Source organism: Caretta caretta, chromosome 3 (genome assembly GCF_965140235.1).
Source record: "Caretta caretta isolate rCarCar2 chromosome 3, rCarCar1.hap1, whole genome shotgun sequence".
In the NCBI taxonomy this organism is placed as follows: domain Eukaryota; kingdom Metazoa; phylum Chordata; order Testudines; family Cheloniidae; genus Caretta; species Caretta caretta.
Window position 1 is genome coordinate 85,522,416 of NC_134208.1, and position 16,335 is coordinate 85,538,750.

Consider the following 16,335-nt stretch of genomic DNA (forward strand, 5'->3'; position numbering starts at 1 on the left):
AATGATTCCAGACTACTTGCTACTGGCGTGGGGTGGTAAAGTGTCCTACCGTGGAGGATGAAATAAGGCAGCCCTCCCCAGAAACCTTCTGCAAAGGCTTTCAGAGTAGGCTTTCCAGGAGAGCTTCATGGAGATGTCCCTGGAGGATTCCTGCTCCATCCCCAGACACGTTAACAGACTTTTCCAGTAGCTGTACTGGCCGCGAATGCATCCCAATTCTTCAGGGCAAATCAAACATTAAACACTATTGCTTTTAAACCTTGTACTGTAGTTACAAATATGCACTAACCAGAGCTGCCTTCTCTGGCTTCAGGGTTGGGGATCCCGCCTTCGGATGGTATTGGCTCCAGGGTGATGAAAAGGTCCTGGCTGTCGGGGAGAACAGATTCACTGCTTGCCTGCTGCGCATTCTCCTCCTTCTCTTCTACCTCTTCCTCAGCCACAAAGTCCTTCTCCCTGTTGCGTGAGACTCCCCCCCTCCCCCCCGCAGCTGTCCACAGACCGTGGTGGAGTAGTGGTAGGGTCCCCACCTAGAATGCCATGCAGCTGATCATAGAAGCTGTTTGTCTGGGGCTCTGACCCAGAGCGACCATTTTCCTCCTTTGTCTTTTGGTAGACTTGCCTGAGCTCCTTAACTTTCACGCGGCACTGCTGTGTGTCCCTGTTGTAGCCTCTTTCCACCATGCCCTGTGCAATTTTGGCATATATATTATTAGCATTTCTTCTTTTAGATCGGAGTTCAGCCTGCACAGATTCTTCTCCCCATACAGCAGTCAGATCCAGTGTCTCCCTTTCAGTCCATGCTGGAGCTCGTTTGTGATTCTGGGGGGACCGTATGGTCACCTGTGCTGCTGAGTTCACCACGCTGACCAAACAGGAAATGAAATTCAAAATTTCCCAGGGCTTTTCTGGTGTATCTGGCTAGTGCATCGGAGTTCAAAGTGCTGTCCAGAGCGGTCACTTTGGAGCATTCTGGGATAGCTCCTGGAGGCCAATACTGTTGAATTGCATCTGCACTACCCCAAATTCAACCCAGCAAGGTCAATTTTAGTGCTACTCCCCTCACCGGGGAGGAGTACAGAAGTCGATTTTAAGAGCCCTTTAGGTGGACGGAATGGGGTTGGTTGTGTAGACGCATTCATTTTAAAATCAACCTAACGCAGCTAAATTCAACCTAACCCCGTAGTGTAGACCAGGGCTAAGGATAGGACAGGAAACAGTAGGCTTAAATTGCAGCAAGGGCGATTTAGGTTGGACAGTAGGAAAAACTTCCTGTCATGGTGGTTAAGCACTGGAATAAATTGCCTAGGGAGGTTGTGGAATTTCTGTCACTGGAAATTTTTAAAAGCAGGTTAGACAAATATCTGTCAGGTATGGTCTAAATAATACTTAGTCCTGCCTTGAGTGCAGGGGACTGGACTAGATGACCTCTCGAGGTCCCTTTCAGCCCTACAATTCTATGATTCAAGTGATAGCAAGTAGAAGTATTAAAAGCAAACGGTGATGTATAAAATAAAATCATAACATACATTCTAGAGCCTAGACTAATTTAATAAGATGATTTCATGTCTCACAGAATGTTGCTCACCCAAAATCCCTGCAACAATTTACAACCAGGTAGACTGTGACCCTTCTTTCATGAGACATTCACACCGTCAGCTGGCCTCTTCGGAAAGGATTCTGTGTGTCTTTGTACTCCAACATATACTCTAACAATCCTTCATCTTTGGACGTAAATGTGACACCCACCTGCTATTTGTTTCTTCCTGTAGATTTCCTTTTGTGTAGCTTTTTCAATCTCCCAGTTTGCACCTAGTTCAGTATGCAAATAGGCATACAATATACAATAAATAAATGGCCAAACAGGGAAATAAGTGTCAGTTACCTTGAAGATGTCATTCCTTTCAGGAGGGAGGTTTGTCACCTCCTGGAGACCTGCCTTAACTCCTACACCTTAAGAACATAATTTTCAGTATAGATAAACATTATCCATACATATATCTCTCAATGATTATGATGACTAGTGGGCTACCAACTCTTGACATAGACCTCACATGACTTTGATGAACCATTATGCAGATACTTGAGCCTGGGGATCTCTGGACCACCCTATGCACCGTCTGTTGATCTCAAGGGGTCCCTGGTTCACAGTTGGTAATACTGACTATCAAAGTCATAATGCTCTTCTTCATTCTTATAGGGCCCTTATGAAGGCTTCAACCTTTTCCTGCTTTCAGTTGGACTCTGCACCCTATGGTATAAGCACACACCCTCTGAGTGCCAAATTTCCTTTTTGGAATTATCTGCTCCTCAAACTTTTTCAGGTCATTGCCTTCCTTAATGAAGGCACGTTATCCATAAACACTTCCCACGTGCTGACCTGCACTTTGCCACTTTGTGCAGTAAACTTTGTTGCAGTGCAGAATCTGGTAAAGCTCAAGCCATTTTGTGAGCTAATCCAACAAAGTCTTCCGGCAAGTTTAGCTTTGACATTTTCCTTTCTTCTTCTTTATACCGTTTTGAAATGAGTTGATTTTTGACCTGTCATGTGACAATGGCCAAGAAGCACTGAAAGAGTCAATTTCTTCTAAGACTGAATAAGGCACGTTATTAAAATAAGCATAGATGATCCCTAAAGCTACTCTGTCTCTCCATCTGCTTTACTTTATATCTACCTTAGGTATTTATATGGCTCCCATTACTGTAGTCTCTGAGCACCTCACAATCTGTAGTATATTTATCCTCAACACCCCAGGAGGTAGGGCAGTGCTATGATCCCCATTTTACAGATGAGGAAATAAGGCACAAAGAGACATGATGCAGATTTTTAAAAGTATTTAGGCACCTAATGGGAGTTTCCAAAAGCATCCGTCTACATCTTTAGGTGCCTAAATACCTTGAAAAATCTGGCCCTAAATGCTTTGACCAAGGTCACACAGGAAGTCTGGACAGAGCAGGGAATTCAAGCAAGGTCCCAGGCTAGCACCCTAATCACCAGATGATCCTGTTCCTCTACTCTGGAGTTTCTGCCTAAGACCTCCTCCTGCCCTACTTTACTGATATGGTTTTAAAGGAAACAGTACACATATACTCACAAACCACAACCCCAGTTAGGATGTGCCTTTGACATGTTTTTATATTAGATTATTGCTTTAACAGACAAACAGAGCCAGGTTTAAGCCAAAGTCAAGGAATTATGATGTGATTGGAATAACAGAGACTTGGTGGGATAACTCACATGACTGGAGTACTGTCATGGATGGATATAAGCTGTTCAGGAAGGACAGGCAGGGCAGAAAAAGTGGGGGAGTTGCACTGTATGTAAGAGAGCAGTATGACTGCTCAGAGCTCGAGTATGAAACTGCAGAAAAACCTGAGAGTCTCTGGATTAAGTTTAGAAGTGTGAGCAACAAGGGTGATGTCGTGGTGGGAGTCTACTATAGACCACCGGACCAGGGGGATGAGGTGGACGAGGCTTTCTTCCAGCAACTCGCAGAAGTTACTAGATCGCACACCCTGGTTCTCATGGGAGACTTCAATCACCCTGATATCTTCCGGGAAAGTAATACAGCGGTGCACAGACAATCCAGGAAGTTTTTGGAAAATGTAGAGGACCATTTCCTGGTGCAAGTGCTGGAGGAACCAACTAGGGGCAGAGCTCTTCTTGACCTGCTGCTCACAAACTGGGAAGAATTAGTAGGGGAGCAAAAGTGGATGGGAACCTGGGAGGCAGTGACCATGAGATGGTCGAGTTCAGGATCCTGACACAAGAAAGAAAGGAAAGCAGCAGAATACGGGGCCTGGACTTCAGAAAAGCAGACTTTGACTCCCTCAGGGAACTGATGGGCAAGATCCCCTGGGAGAATAACATGAGGGGGAAAGCAGTCCAGGAGAGCTGGCTGTATTTTAAAGAAGCCTAATTGAGGTTACAGGGACAAACCATCCCGATGTGTAGAAAGAATAATAAATATGGCAGGTGACCAGCTTGGCTTAACAGTGAAATCCTTGCTGATCTTAAATACAAAAAAGAAGCTTACAAGAAGTGGAAGATTGGACAAATGACTAGGGATGAGTATAAGAATATTGCTCGGGCATGCAGGAGTGAAATCAGGAAGGCCAAATCACACCTGGAGTTGCAGCTAGCAAGAGATGTTAAGAGTAACAAGAAAGGTTTCTTCAGGTATGTTAGCAACAAGAAGAAAGTCAAGGAAAGTGTGGGCCCCTTACTGAATGAAGGAGGCAACCTAGTGACAGAGAATGTGGAAAAAGCTAATGTACTCAATGCTTTTTTTGCCTCTGTCTTCACGAACAAGGTCATCTCCCAGACTACTGCACTGGGCAGCACAGCATGGGGAGGAGGTGACCAGCCCTCTGTGGAGAAAGAAGTGGTTCGGGACTATTTAGAAAAGCTGGACGTGCACAAGTCCATGGGGCCGGATGCATTGCATCCGAGAGTGCTAATGGAGTTGGTGGATGTGATTGCAGAGCCATTGGCCATTATCTTTGAAAACTCATGGCGATCGGGGGAAGTCCCGGACGACTGGAAAAAGGCTAATGTAGTGCCCATCTTTAAAAAAGGGAAGAAGGAGGATCCTGGGAACTACAGGCCAGTCAGCCTCACCTCAGTCCCTGGAAAAATCATGGAGCAGCTCCTCAAGAAATCAATTCTGAAGCACTTAGAGGAGAGGAAAGTGATCAGGAACAGTCAGCATGGATTCACCAAGGGCAAGTCATGCCTGACTAATCTAATTGCCTTCTATGAGGAGATAACTGGTTCTGTGGATGAAGGGAAAGCAGTGGACGTGTTGTTCCTTGACTTTAGCAAAGCTTTTGACACAGTCTCCCACAGTATTCTTGCCAGCAAGTTAAAGAAGTATGGGCTGGATGAATGGACTATAAGGTGGATAGAAAGCTGGCTAGATTGTTGGGCACAAGGGGTAGTGATCAATGGCTCCATGTCTAGTTGGCAGCCGGTATCAAGTGGAGTGCCCCAAGGGTCGGTCTTGGGGCCGGTTTTGTTCAATATCTTCATAAATGATCTGGAGGATGGTGTGGATTGCACCCTCAGCAAGTTTGCAGATGACACTAAACTGGGAGGAGTGGTAGATAAGCTGGAGGGTAGGGATAGGATACAGAGGGACCTAGACAAATGAGAGGATTGGACCAAAAGAAATCTGATGAGATTCAACAAGGACAAGTGCAGAGTGCTGCACTTTGGACGGAAGAATCCCATGCACCGCTACAGACTAGGGACCGAATGGCTCGGCAGCAGTTCTGCAGAAAAGGACGTAGGGGTTACAGTGGACAAGAAGCTGGATATGAGTCAACAGTGTGCCCTTGTTGCCAAGAAGGCCAATGGCATTTTGGGATGCATAAGTAGGGGCATTGCCAGCAGATCGAGGGACGTGATCGTTCCCCTCTATTCGACACTGGTGAGGCCTCATCTGGAGTACTGTGTCCAGTTTTGGGCCCCACACTACAAGAAGGATGAGGAAAAATTGGAAAGAGTCCAGCGGAGGGCAACAAAAATGATTAGGGGACTGGAACACATGACTTATGAGGAGAGGCTGAGGGAGCTGGGATTGTTTAGCCTGCAGAAGAGAAGAATGAGGGGGGATTTGATAGCTGCTTTCAACTACCTGAAAGGGGGTTCCAAAGAGGATGGCTCTAGACTGTTGTCAGTGGTAGCAGATGACAGAACAAGGAGTAATGGTCTCAAGTTGCAGTGGGGGAGATTTAGGTTGGATATTAGGAAAAACTTTTTCACTAGGAGGGTGATGAAACACTGGAATGCGTTACCTAGGGAGGTGGTGGAATCTCCTTCCTTAGAAGTTTTTAAGGTCAGGCTTGACAAAGCCCTGGCTGGGATGATTTAATTGGGGATTGGTCCTGCTTTGAGCAGGGGGGTGGACTAGATGACCTCCTGAGGTCCCTTCCAACCCTGATATTCTATGATTCTATGACTCTATGATTTAAGCCGCTCTTATTCAAGTATAAGGAGGAGTTTGGTGCCCCCTTAAAGACTACCAGATTGATTTATTTGTTAGTCGTTAAGGTGCACCGGACTCCTCTGTTGTTTTTGTGGATACAGAGTAACACGGCTACCCCTCTGATATTTATTCAAGTATCTGACCCTACGTGAACTCTCCTCTCTCCAGAATACCTATTGATAGGCTGTAGCTAAAGTGAACGCTGCTGCTCCTAGCTAGCTGCACTAAACATTTGCAATAATACTAGCAAGTCAATGTCCTCCTCCCTCTCCAAAAAGCAAAGGTCAAAACTTCCCATTGACCAAGACTTAGACATTGCCAAGCATATTGACTCTTCGTATGGTTGAGATAAACACGATAAAGAGTTTAAGTTTCCCAGACCTCTGAGCACTCGTTCACAAGTTCAAGGGTTTTACATATTGCAGTAAGCACTGTGGCTAATGGCACTGGCTGTAAACAGATATGACAGCTCAACTCAGCTTACAGCAGGGCAGCCTCCACCTTAGATCTAAACATAGCTCCCACAGGAATCAGTGTAGCTGTTGTTTTAAGCCAGGGGTGGGCAAACTTTTTGGCTCGAGGGCCACATAGGCGTTAAGAAACTGTATGTTGGGCCAGGTAGGGAAAGCTGTGCCTCCCCAAAGAGCCTGGCCCCCACCCCCTATCTGCCTCCTCTCACTTTCTGCCCCCAACTGCCCCCCTCAGAACTCCCAACCCATCCAACACCCCCCCCCGCTTCTTGTCCCCTGACTGCCCCCTCCCGGGACCCCCGCCCCAACCGTCCCCCAGGACCTCACTCCCTATCCAACCCCCCTGCTCCCTGTCCCCTGACTGCCCCGACCCCTATCCAGCCCCCTGCCCCGTGGCAGCCCCCCCTCCCCAGGGATTCCCATGCCTATCCAAAGCCCCCTGTTCCCCATCCCCTGACTGCCTCCCCCTCCAAAACCTCTGCCCCATCCAACCGCCCCCTGCTCCCTGCCCCTTATCCACCCGGCCACCCGCCCCCTTACCATGCTGCTCAGAGCAGCAGGAGCTCGCCGCCTGGCCAGAGCCAGCCACTCTGCCCATGCTACCTGGCTGGAGAGGCGGGCCAGAGCACTGGCAGCACATTGAAGCTGCAGGAGCTAGCCTCCCTAGCTGGGAGCTCAAAGGCCAAGCAAGACAGTCCAAAGGGCCAGATGTGGCCCACAGGCCATAGTTTGCCCACCTCTGTTTTAAGCAAATTTTATGCAACTTGTGGAATGAAATCTAGTGTAGTTCCATTTAATATCTGATACCTTGCCTACAAGGGACTACATCCTGCTCTTCCAAGGGAATGGTCTCTGGGAGCTAACATGTTTTTTATCTAATTAAATATATCTATGATCCTTTTTAAAAAAAGTTGGGGAAGGGAAAGAGGGGAAAATACCTGATCAATAAGGAATCCAGATTCTGTCTGGTAAGAGTTGCTCTCCCCGGGATTGCTTAGAAGTGCACAAAAGCATTAATAAGACAGAAAGAAAAACGTTAGCTCAATGGGAGGAGCAGTTATCATACCACATCAAACTCCACCCTTATTGGCCATTGCTCCTGTTTGGTTGCTGCTTCACGTCACAGGTAAAACAGTTGCTTGTGCTTTCTCAAAAGGGGCTGTCCCCAGAGCTGACACGTAGCAAGAGAAGAGTCCTACAGCCCACTCATTAGCACTGAGGGAGCTTTGTCATTTTTTGTTCTATGTTTATTTTCCCTGCAGATAAATTCCTCGATGCATTAACGAGGAGACGATACTCTGGGAGCCTAGAGTATCTCGCCTAGAATTAACTTGCCTTCTCCCTAGATGTGAGCAACTATTACAGCTATAGTGAATCTCATCATGGCTGCCAGGATACTTGGGCAACAATGCAAATCATTAACCGAGTACGACAAGCTGTCAGCCCTTTATATTCAGTTCCACAGTACAGCTCAGGAAGAGGTCCTCATTAAATCCCAGTTTACCCATTATTAAATCAACAAGTTCTTTTGGCAACGAGTAGGATTTGCTAAAACCTGCTAGCACGATATAAAATAGAGATATTAGCAAGACAATTAAAATCATTTCAAACTATTTAACAATATCTTGAGGTTCCAACTTGGAAAGCTGTTCTTTGCTACTGATTTAGTAAATGTCATATACAGTGCACTGGTTTTATTATCAGAGATAAATAGGAAATGATAGTAAGTAGAAGCAGAAGGGACAAAATTGAGAGCCTTACACTGTCATAAACACCCCCACAAATGAAAAACAAAGCCATCTAAAATCCTAAATTGCTTTCTGCCCTCTTATGGTGGAAACTGGAATGATCTCTTCTTGTTTGAAAGGAAAGAGCTATATGCCATCTTTTATTGTAGGAGATGTCATAGCTGGTTGTGTTCAAGGGCATACACAGTACTACAAAATTTTAGTCTTGCTGTACTCATTTATTTATTTGTAAATGGAAAATCTTACCCCTTTATTTGCTCTTGCATATGGACTGGAAAAAGAAAGTTTGAGAGAGAGAAGATAGGTTAGGTAATTTCTTTTACTGGACTAACTTCTATGGGATATCAATTTTCAAGCTACACAGAGCTCTTCTCAGATCAGGGGAAGCAAGCAGAGTGTCTGAGCTAAACACAAGTTGGGACAGATTGCTAAGCAGAAGGGGTGAAGCAATCATTATGCATAAAAGGTTCGAAGTGGGCAATTAAGGGTACAGGCAGTGTGGTGTGTTGCAAATTATTGTAATAAGCCATAAAACAAGTGTCCCTGTTTAAGTTCATGGCTTTTGATATGTAGCAGAGTTATGAAATCCTCACATGCTTTTCGCCCCTCACACTGGAACAAAACACTCAGGAAATCTACATAGAAATCATGCAGGAAACCAAACACTATAAAAAAAAGGAGCCACCGGACTCCCTGCTGCTGTTTTTTTAAAAAAAAAAGCTACTGACAGCCATCCAACTTAAAAAGTGGAACCAGTTACAACAACTCCACAACCCATACATAGCTGCCTTTCTCAGATACATACTAAGTAATGCACAATGCTCAGAATCCACCCAAAATACATCACCAAACATAAATTTATAACTCTGCTAGACACCAAAAGCCATGGATTTAACAGGGGCACTGATTTTGTGGCTCATTACAACAATTTGCAACACACCACATTACCTGCTACCTTTAATTGTTCATTTCAAAGCCTTTCTGCCGAACAATCTAATCCCCAACTGTCCATCTCATTTCAAGTGACTGCCTCCAACAATTACCCTATTTGCTTAGCAATCTGTCCCAATTTGCATTTAGCTCAGACCTTCTGCTTTCTTCCCCAGATCTGAAGAGGGGAGCTGTGTAGTCCAAAAGCTTGTACCTTTCACCAACATAAGCTGGTCCAGTAAAAGATGATTACCTCAGGGACCTTGTCTCACTCATATCCTGGGACCAATACGGCTACCACAAGACTACAAAGTATAAAGCAGATCATTTAAAAATGAGCCCTCCAGTATTGGTAACCACAGCATTAAACAAATCAGGAGCCAGGCACCCCAAAATTATGGAATTTACTTAAAAATAATAATTTTTAAATCTTGATATTGGACATCTCTGTTTTTTGAGTCTTTAGCATTCATGTTTTCTAGCTTTTCTCTGCAACCATGAGGGCTAGAAACTTAATTTTTAAAAATTAAAGCTGAAATGTTCACACAGTAACATGCCTCCAGAAGCCAGGGCTTTAAGAAAAACACCGAATATCTCAAGATTCATGTTAAAATCACTAAAACTGGCAACACTGACATGGAGCATGTTTCTCCCAGAAAATAGAGGGATGATCTGTTTGTTGAAATGGCCCTGTCACCATACCATCTGACATTACGTTTAATGACACTCTCAGAGATCTTTTCCTTTCCCCAACCATTTTGGATCTCACCCTTGCAGCCTCACTTAGCAACACTATCCTTCCTGCTGAATAGAAATGAATTGCATAACTGGCTGCACAGTTGCACCCTTGAAGGAAACAAGGCACTATCTTTTCCACAGAGGCTGAGTGTGTTACTTCTGCAGCTCACTGCCCCTTGTTGATGAAAACATCTATTCGCCTAATACTGAATGCCTTGAATGCACCCTGTATTAGCTATATAAGAAGATTCCAGGAACGCCACTCTGAAGCCTAAAATGTCTGAGTTGAGTCCGTGTGTAGTGAAGTTATAAGCATGATTGAGAGCTCTTTTTGTTCAGAATATCACCAGGTTGAATCATCAATAGGTTTTGCAATCTGTTACCATCCAATTTTTAAGTTCTTAGCCATTTTGACTTTATGCATTATATCTGTACAGTGTGCAGTGACAATAAAGCATGTCTCTATGTCATGCCAAGAGTTCTTGATATCATTGTGATATCAGAGGTAATTCAGCTAATCACCATCCTTACTCTACAACTAATTTGCATGTGACAATTTCATTGGTTGCATGAGGGAGACTGCGCAGATGGTGGATTGCTTGACCCAGCTGCCACCGCATGTGTCCCTGTGCCACCCGCTCAAATCCACACAACTATCCCAGCACAACCAGCACAAATCAACACAACCATCAACATAACACAATCGGCATAAACAATCACCCCAACACACACATCCTCTCCCTGCAGCACACGCCCTTTATTTGCCACCCACACAAATCTCCCAGCACAATCCCCTCTAGACACAAATTAACACAACCACCCAAACAACAACATAACCAACTGTGATGCTGTATGATTTAAGATGACCATTGATATCATTGTTGTTACCACTGCTATACAATTGCTACAAATCTTATGCAAAATATGTCATGTTAGGTATTATATGTATGTATCATCTTTGTGTCTAAAGTTACGAATATTTGCTATGTAGTTGTATCTCAAACATGTGTTTTGTTCTTGGGTTACGCTCACAAGGTAGTTTTACATCCCATCTAGCCAGCCCAGTGTTGGTGAACCATTCAATTGTAGATGGACCATTCAGGTGGTGATGGGCCATTATGGGAGATCAGCTCTTCAGTGAGTCTTCCTGTGGGTGCCTCAGACAGCCAAGGGACAGTGGCCAGCCCTGTGATTCAGCAAAACATGTAAGGTCATGTGATAAGGACATGTGACTTCAGACTCCATCTTTGTCAGTAACTTTCCATACACGGGGGCTGTGGGCTTTGTTTGGGACAGTAAATTTCCATGCACGTGGCAGAGGATATAAAAGACCATTGAGCCATCTCTTTTTGCCTCATTCCTGCTCCAATTCTCTGGACTGTGGATTTACAACTAAAAGAAATATTTTGAACTATGGACTGAGGACCTTCCAATCTTTTGGAAGTTACCAGAGAGACTTTTGCAAGTCAGCAGTCTATTCCATCACTGCTATGATCCAGATCTATGCACATGGAAAATAATTTGTATGTATATGATTATTTAACCATTCAATAACTCTCTTCTTTTCTTTTATTCATAAAATCTTTGGCTAGTTTACCGAGGATTGGCTGACAGCATGATATTTGGGTAAGATCTGAGATACAAAGTGATCTGGGGTAAATGCCTGATCCTTTGGGATTGGTAGAACCTCATGTATGGGGAAATGGGTATTCAGTAACCTTTCATTATGTTGGGAACACTGGGGCATGGCCACTAGATAACTCGAGGGGATGGAAGACCACGAGTGTCGATGAAGCCCCCTCGCACTAGGCCCCGGTGTCCTTGCCCCCCCCCCCCGCCTGGAGGCACTCGCAGCAGCTCTGCGTGCTAGGCCCAAGTGTCCTTGGCCCCCCCGCCTGGAGGCACACACAGCAGTTATGCTGAGAATCTGCAACAGTATGTTGCAGAGTCAGACTGCCTGAAACTAAGCAAGGCCAAACAGGGGAGATATGGAAGAACAATGCTGAATAAAGCAGCTTTATGTATAGTTTAACAAATGATACAGAGAATCAGGGAACTAGCTGGGAACTGGATTGGCTGGCTATATGGATACTTGGAGCAGCTTGCTATTGGATAAGTATGCTGGGAAAAAGGATGTATAAAAGCCTGTGTAACTTCCTGCTCTGTTGTACAGGATTTGAGATTCAAATCTCCCTGTACCTTTTTGAAGCTTCAAATAAACTTTTCTGCTTCTCCACCCCGTTGTGATTATTGGGTGTAGCACACCGGGTAACGAACCAACTCAAGCTGTTGTTCAGCCTCTCGGCACTGGGTGCCAGCAACAATTATATTAGACTTGTTTGTCTGGATGGGAGCCAAGGGCTGGAAGGCCGAAAGGGGACTGTGTTTGGTTTCTTGTAACCAGCATGGTGCTACGGAAGCTCTTTTGATACTGGTTTGGTGAATCTAATTATAAAATAAACCACCAGTTTAGTTTTTGGGGGATTGTCTGCCCTGTTTCATGCAGTCTGCCCTCAATGTGGTCCCTCCCAGGCATCCAGTCACTCCAGCATATACTTGGGATCCATGGTCTGTTACCATCCAGTTTTGAAGGTCTCAGCCATTTTTGGCTTTTTCACACATATGTGAATTTGTGACTTACACCCATGTGCTAGCATGGGCTTTCAACTACTAGAAAATTTTATAAAGGAAGCTAAAGAAGTGACAAATAATATTAAGGTTATTCTTATTAATGTAAGCCCTATGGCCAGATGCTCCAGAGGTGAAAGAGATTTGGATTCTCACTTTTGGGGAGAAGGGAAAAGTCCTGCCATAAAGCACTTCAGTTGCAAAGGCTACCTACCCACCATTCCTCTAGTGACACTTGAGCAGTCACCATAACTATACAGGAAGTTGGATTTAGGGGGCTATGTGCTCTCAGAAAGGCTCAAAGTGAGGAAAGAGTTTTTATCACATGGTGAAAAGCTAATTTCTAAGCCCCCAGGTCTCTGCTCAAGTGCCCTAACTGCTCCTGGCTCCCCTCCCATGAGGACTTCAATGCAAGAGATGACAAAGAGGACATCAGCAGAACTCAGGGGACTCCACTGAGGCCCTGCCTACTCAACATCTTAATAAAACTGAATCACTAAGTTGAGATAAATGGTGGCACCTCCAGGCTGGACCAGACTCCCCTGAGACTGGAGTCAGACTTGCTGAGAAACTCTTGGACTACTGCTTCTCATTGATCTAAACTGTACAGGGGTTTAGTGAGGTAGTGCAGTCAAGGGACTACTATCAGTGGGTGGAAAGGGAGTTATACAAACTACTACCAATGTTATTGAAAATGGAGTTTCATATATTGTGTATGGGGCAATAACAAGAGGACTCCTTGCTTGTAAAAAGAAACTGGCCCTTTCTTAAAGGCCATTTATAGAGGTGCTACAACTGCAGCTAGCATTGAAGCCATGTGACTAACTTCCTGGTGCATCCCCCAAACTCTCTCTCTCCCGCAGCCTGGGCTCCTCCGTCCAACTTCCATGCAGGTTGCCAAATCTTTCCTTGCAACATTTTGTTTTTGGTGGTGGTGTTGCTAAAGAGTGGATATTTTACTCTTTCTTTGCATATAATTCTCGTGCTGTGTTTTCCCAAGTTGATGACTGTCAAGCACAGACTGGTGGGACCGCATAGTGTTGCAGGTCTGGGACGATTCCCAGTGGCTGCGAAACTTTCGCATGCATAAGGGCACTTTCATGAAACTTTGTGACTTGATTTCCCCTGCCCTGAAGCGCATGAATACCAAGATGAGAGCAGCCCTCACAGTTGAGAAGCGAGTGGCGATAGCCCTGTGGAAGCTTGCAACGCCAGACAGCTACCGGTCAGTTGGGAATCAATTTGGAGTGGGCAAATCTACTGTTGGGGCTGCTGTGATGCAAGTAGCCCACGCAATCAAAGATCTGCTGATATCAAGGGTAGTGACCCTGGGAAATGTGCAGGTCATAGTGGATGGCTTTGCTGCAATGGGATTCCCTACCTGTGGTGGGGCCATAGACGGAACCCATATCCCTATCTTGGCACCGGAGCACCAAGCCGACGAGTACATAAACCACAAGGGATACTTTTCAATAGTGCTGCAAGCTCTGGTGGATCACAAGGGACGTTTCACCAACATCAACGTGGGATGGCCGGGAAAGGTACATGACGCTCGCATCTTCAGGAACTCTGGTTTGTTTCAAAAGCTGCAGGAAGGGACTTTATTCCCAGACCAGAAAATAATTGTTGGGGATGTTGAAATGCCAATAGTTGTCCTTGGGGACCCAGCCTACCCCTTAATGCCATGGCTCATGAAGCCGTACACAGGCAGCCTGGACAGTAGTCAGGAGCTGTTCAACTACAGGCTGAGCAAGTGCAGAATGGTGGTAGAATGTGCATTTGGACGTTTAAAGGCGCGCTGGCGCAGTTTACTGACTCGCTTAGACCTCAGCGAAACCAATATTCCCACTGTTATTACTGCTTGCTGTGTGCTCCACAATATCTGTGAGAGTAAGGGGGAGACATTTATGGCGGGGTGGGAGGTTGAGGCAAATCGCCTGGCTGCTGGTTACGCGCAGCCAGACACCAGGGCGGTTAGAAGAGCACAGGAGGGCGCGGTACGCATCAGAGAAGCTTTGAAAACCAGTTTCATGACTGGCCAGGCTACGGTGTGAAAGTTCTGTTTGTTTCTCCTTGATGAAACCCCCGCCCCTTGGTTCACTCTACTTCCCTGTAAGCTAACCACCCTCCCCTCCTCCCTTCGATCACCACTTGCAGAGGCAATAAAGTCATTGTTGCTTCACATTCATGCATTCTTTATTCATTCATCACACAAATAGGGGGATGACTACCAAGGTAGCGGAGGAGGGAAGGAAAATGCCACACAGCACATTAAAAGTTTAAAATTTATTGAATGCCAGCCTTCTTTTTTTTGGGGCAATCCTCTGTGGTGGAGTGGCTGGTTGGCTGGTGGACCCCCACCGCGTTCTTGGGCGTCTGGGTGTGGAGGCTATGGAACTTGGGGAGGAGGGCGGTTGGTTACACAGAGGCTGTAGTGGCAGTCTGTGCTCCAGCTGCCTTTGCTGCAGCTCAACCATACACTGGAGCATACTTGTTTGGTCCTCCAGCAGCCTCAGCATTGAATCCTGCCTCCTCTCATCACGCTGCCGCCACATTTGAGCTTCAGCCCTGTCTTCAGCCCACCACTTACACTCTTCAGCCCGCCACCTCTCCTCCCGGTCATTTTGTGCTTTCCTGCACTCTGACATTATTTGCCTCCACGCATTTGTCTGTGCTCTGTCAGTGCGGGAGGACAGCATGAGCTCGGAGAACATTTCATCTCGAGTGCGTTTTTTTTTTCTTTCTAATCTTCACTAGCCTCTGGGAAGGAGAAGATCCTGTGATCATTGAAACACATGCAGCTGGTGGAGAAAAAAAAAGGGACAGCGGTATTTTAAAAAGACATTTTATAAAACAGTGGCTACACTCTTTCAGGGTAAACCTTGCTGTTAACAAAAAGAAAAGGAGTACTTGTGGCACCTTAGAGACTAACCAATTTATTTGAGCATAAGCTTTCGTGAGCTACAGCTCACTTCATCGGATGCATACTGTGGAAACTGCAGAAGACATTATATACACAGAGACCATGAAACAATACCTCCTCCCACCCCACTCTCCTGCTGGTAATAGCTTATCTAAAGTGATCACTCTCATTACAATGTGTATGATAATCAAGTTGGGCCATTTCCAGCACAAATCCAGGTTCTCTCACCCTCTGCCCCCCCACACACACACAAACTCACTCTCCTGCTGGTAATAGCCCATCCAAAGTGACCACTCTCTTTGCAATGTGTATGATAATCAAGGTGGGCCATTTCCAGCACAAATCCAGGTTTTCTCACCCCCCCCCCTTTTTTTCAAAAACCACACACACAAACTCACTCTTTGTGTGTGTGGTTTTTGGAAAAAAAAGGTGGGGGGTGAGAAAACCTGGATTTGTGCTGAAAATGGCCCACCTTGATTATCATACACATTGTAATGAGAGTGATCACTTTAGATAAGCTATTACCAGCAGGAGAGTGGGGTGGGAGGAGGTATTGTTTCATGAAAGAAGTTCCAGAGATAGTGATGGATAATTCAGGAGGCTGGACATCAGTTTTCACTGTTTTTTTTTTTCTAGCACAAAAGGGGAAAATAGTATGTGAATGATAATAAACATACTGGCTCAGAATTACACATATGAATAATTTCTCCATCAGCAACAAAACTGTTATTTCAAAACAGCCTGGGGGATAACGTATCTGTTCAATGGTTAGCAGCGTAGAACTCAGGCTCCAGCATGTCCTTCAACATAGGGAACAGTCAACCTGGGAGTCAAGGAAGGAGAAGGGAAAAAGATAGCAGTTGATTTATAATGTTTTTTTATAGGTCACTATGAGACTCTTGGGTCAG

General features: G+C 45.3%; 1 protein-coding gene across 2 annotated transcripts in view; it reads right to left on the reverse strand.

Annotated features, from left to right (window-relative positions):
* The window catches only part of DDO (D-aspartate oxidase), a 31,610-nt gene extending 24,115 nt beyond the window's left edge, over window positions 1-7,495 (reverse strand). The window contains exon 1 of one of the 2 annotated variants that reach the window (XM_048844816.2): window positions 7,399-7,495. The gene's annotated coding sequence lies outside the window, so the exon portion shown is untranslated. The remainder of the gene's footprint in view (window positions 1-7,398) is intronic. The other variant, XM_048844815.2, reaches the window with a different exon arrangement.
* Between the last annotated feature and the right edge of the window lie 8,840 nt (window positions 7,496-16,335).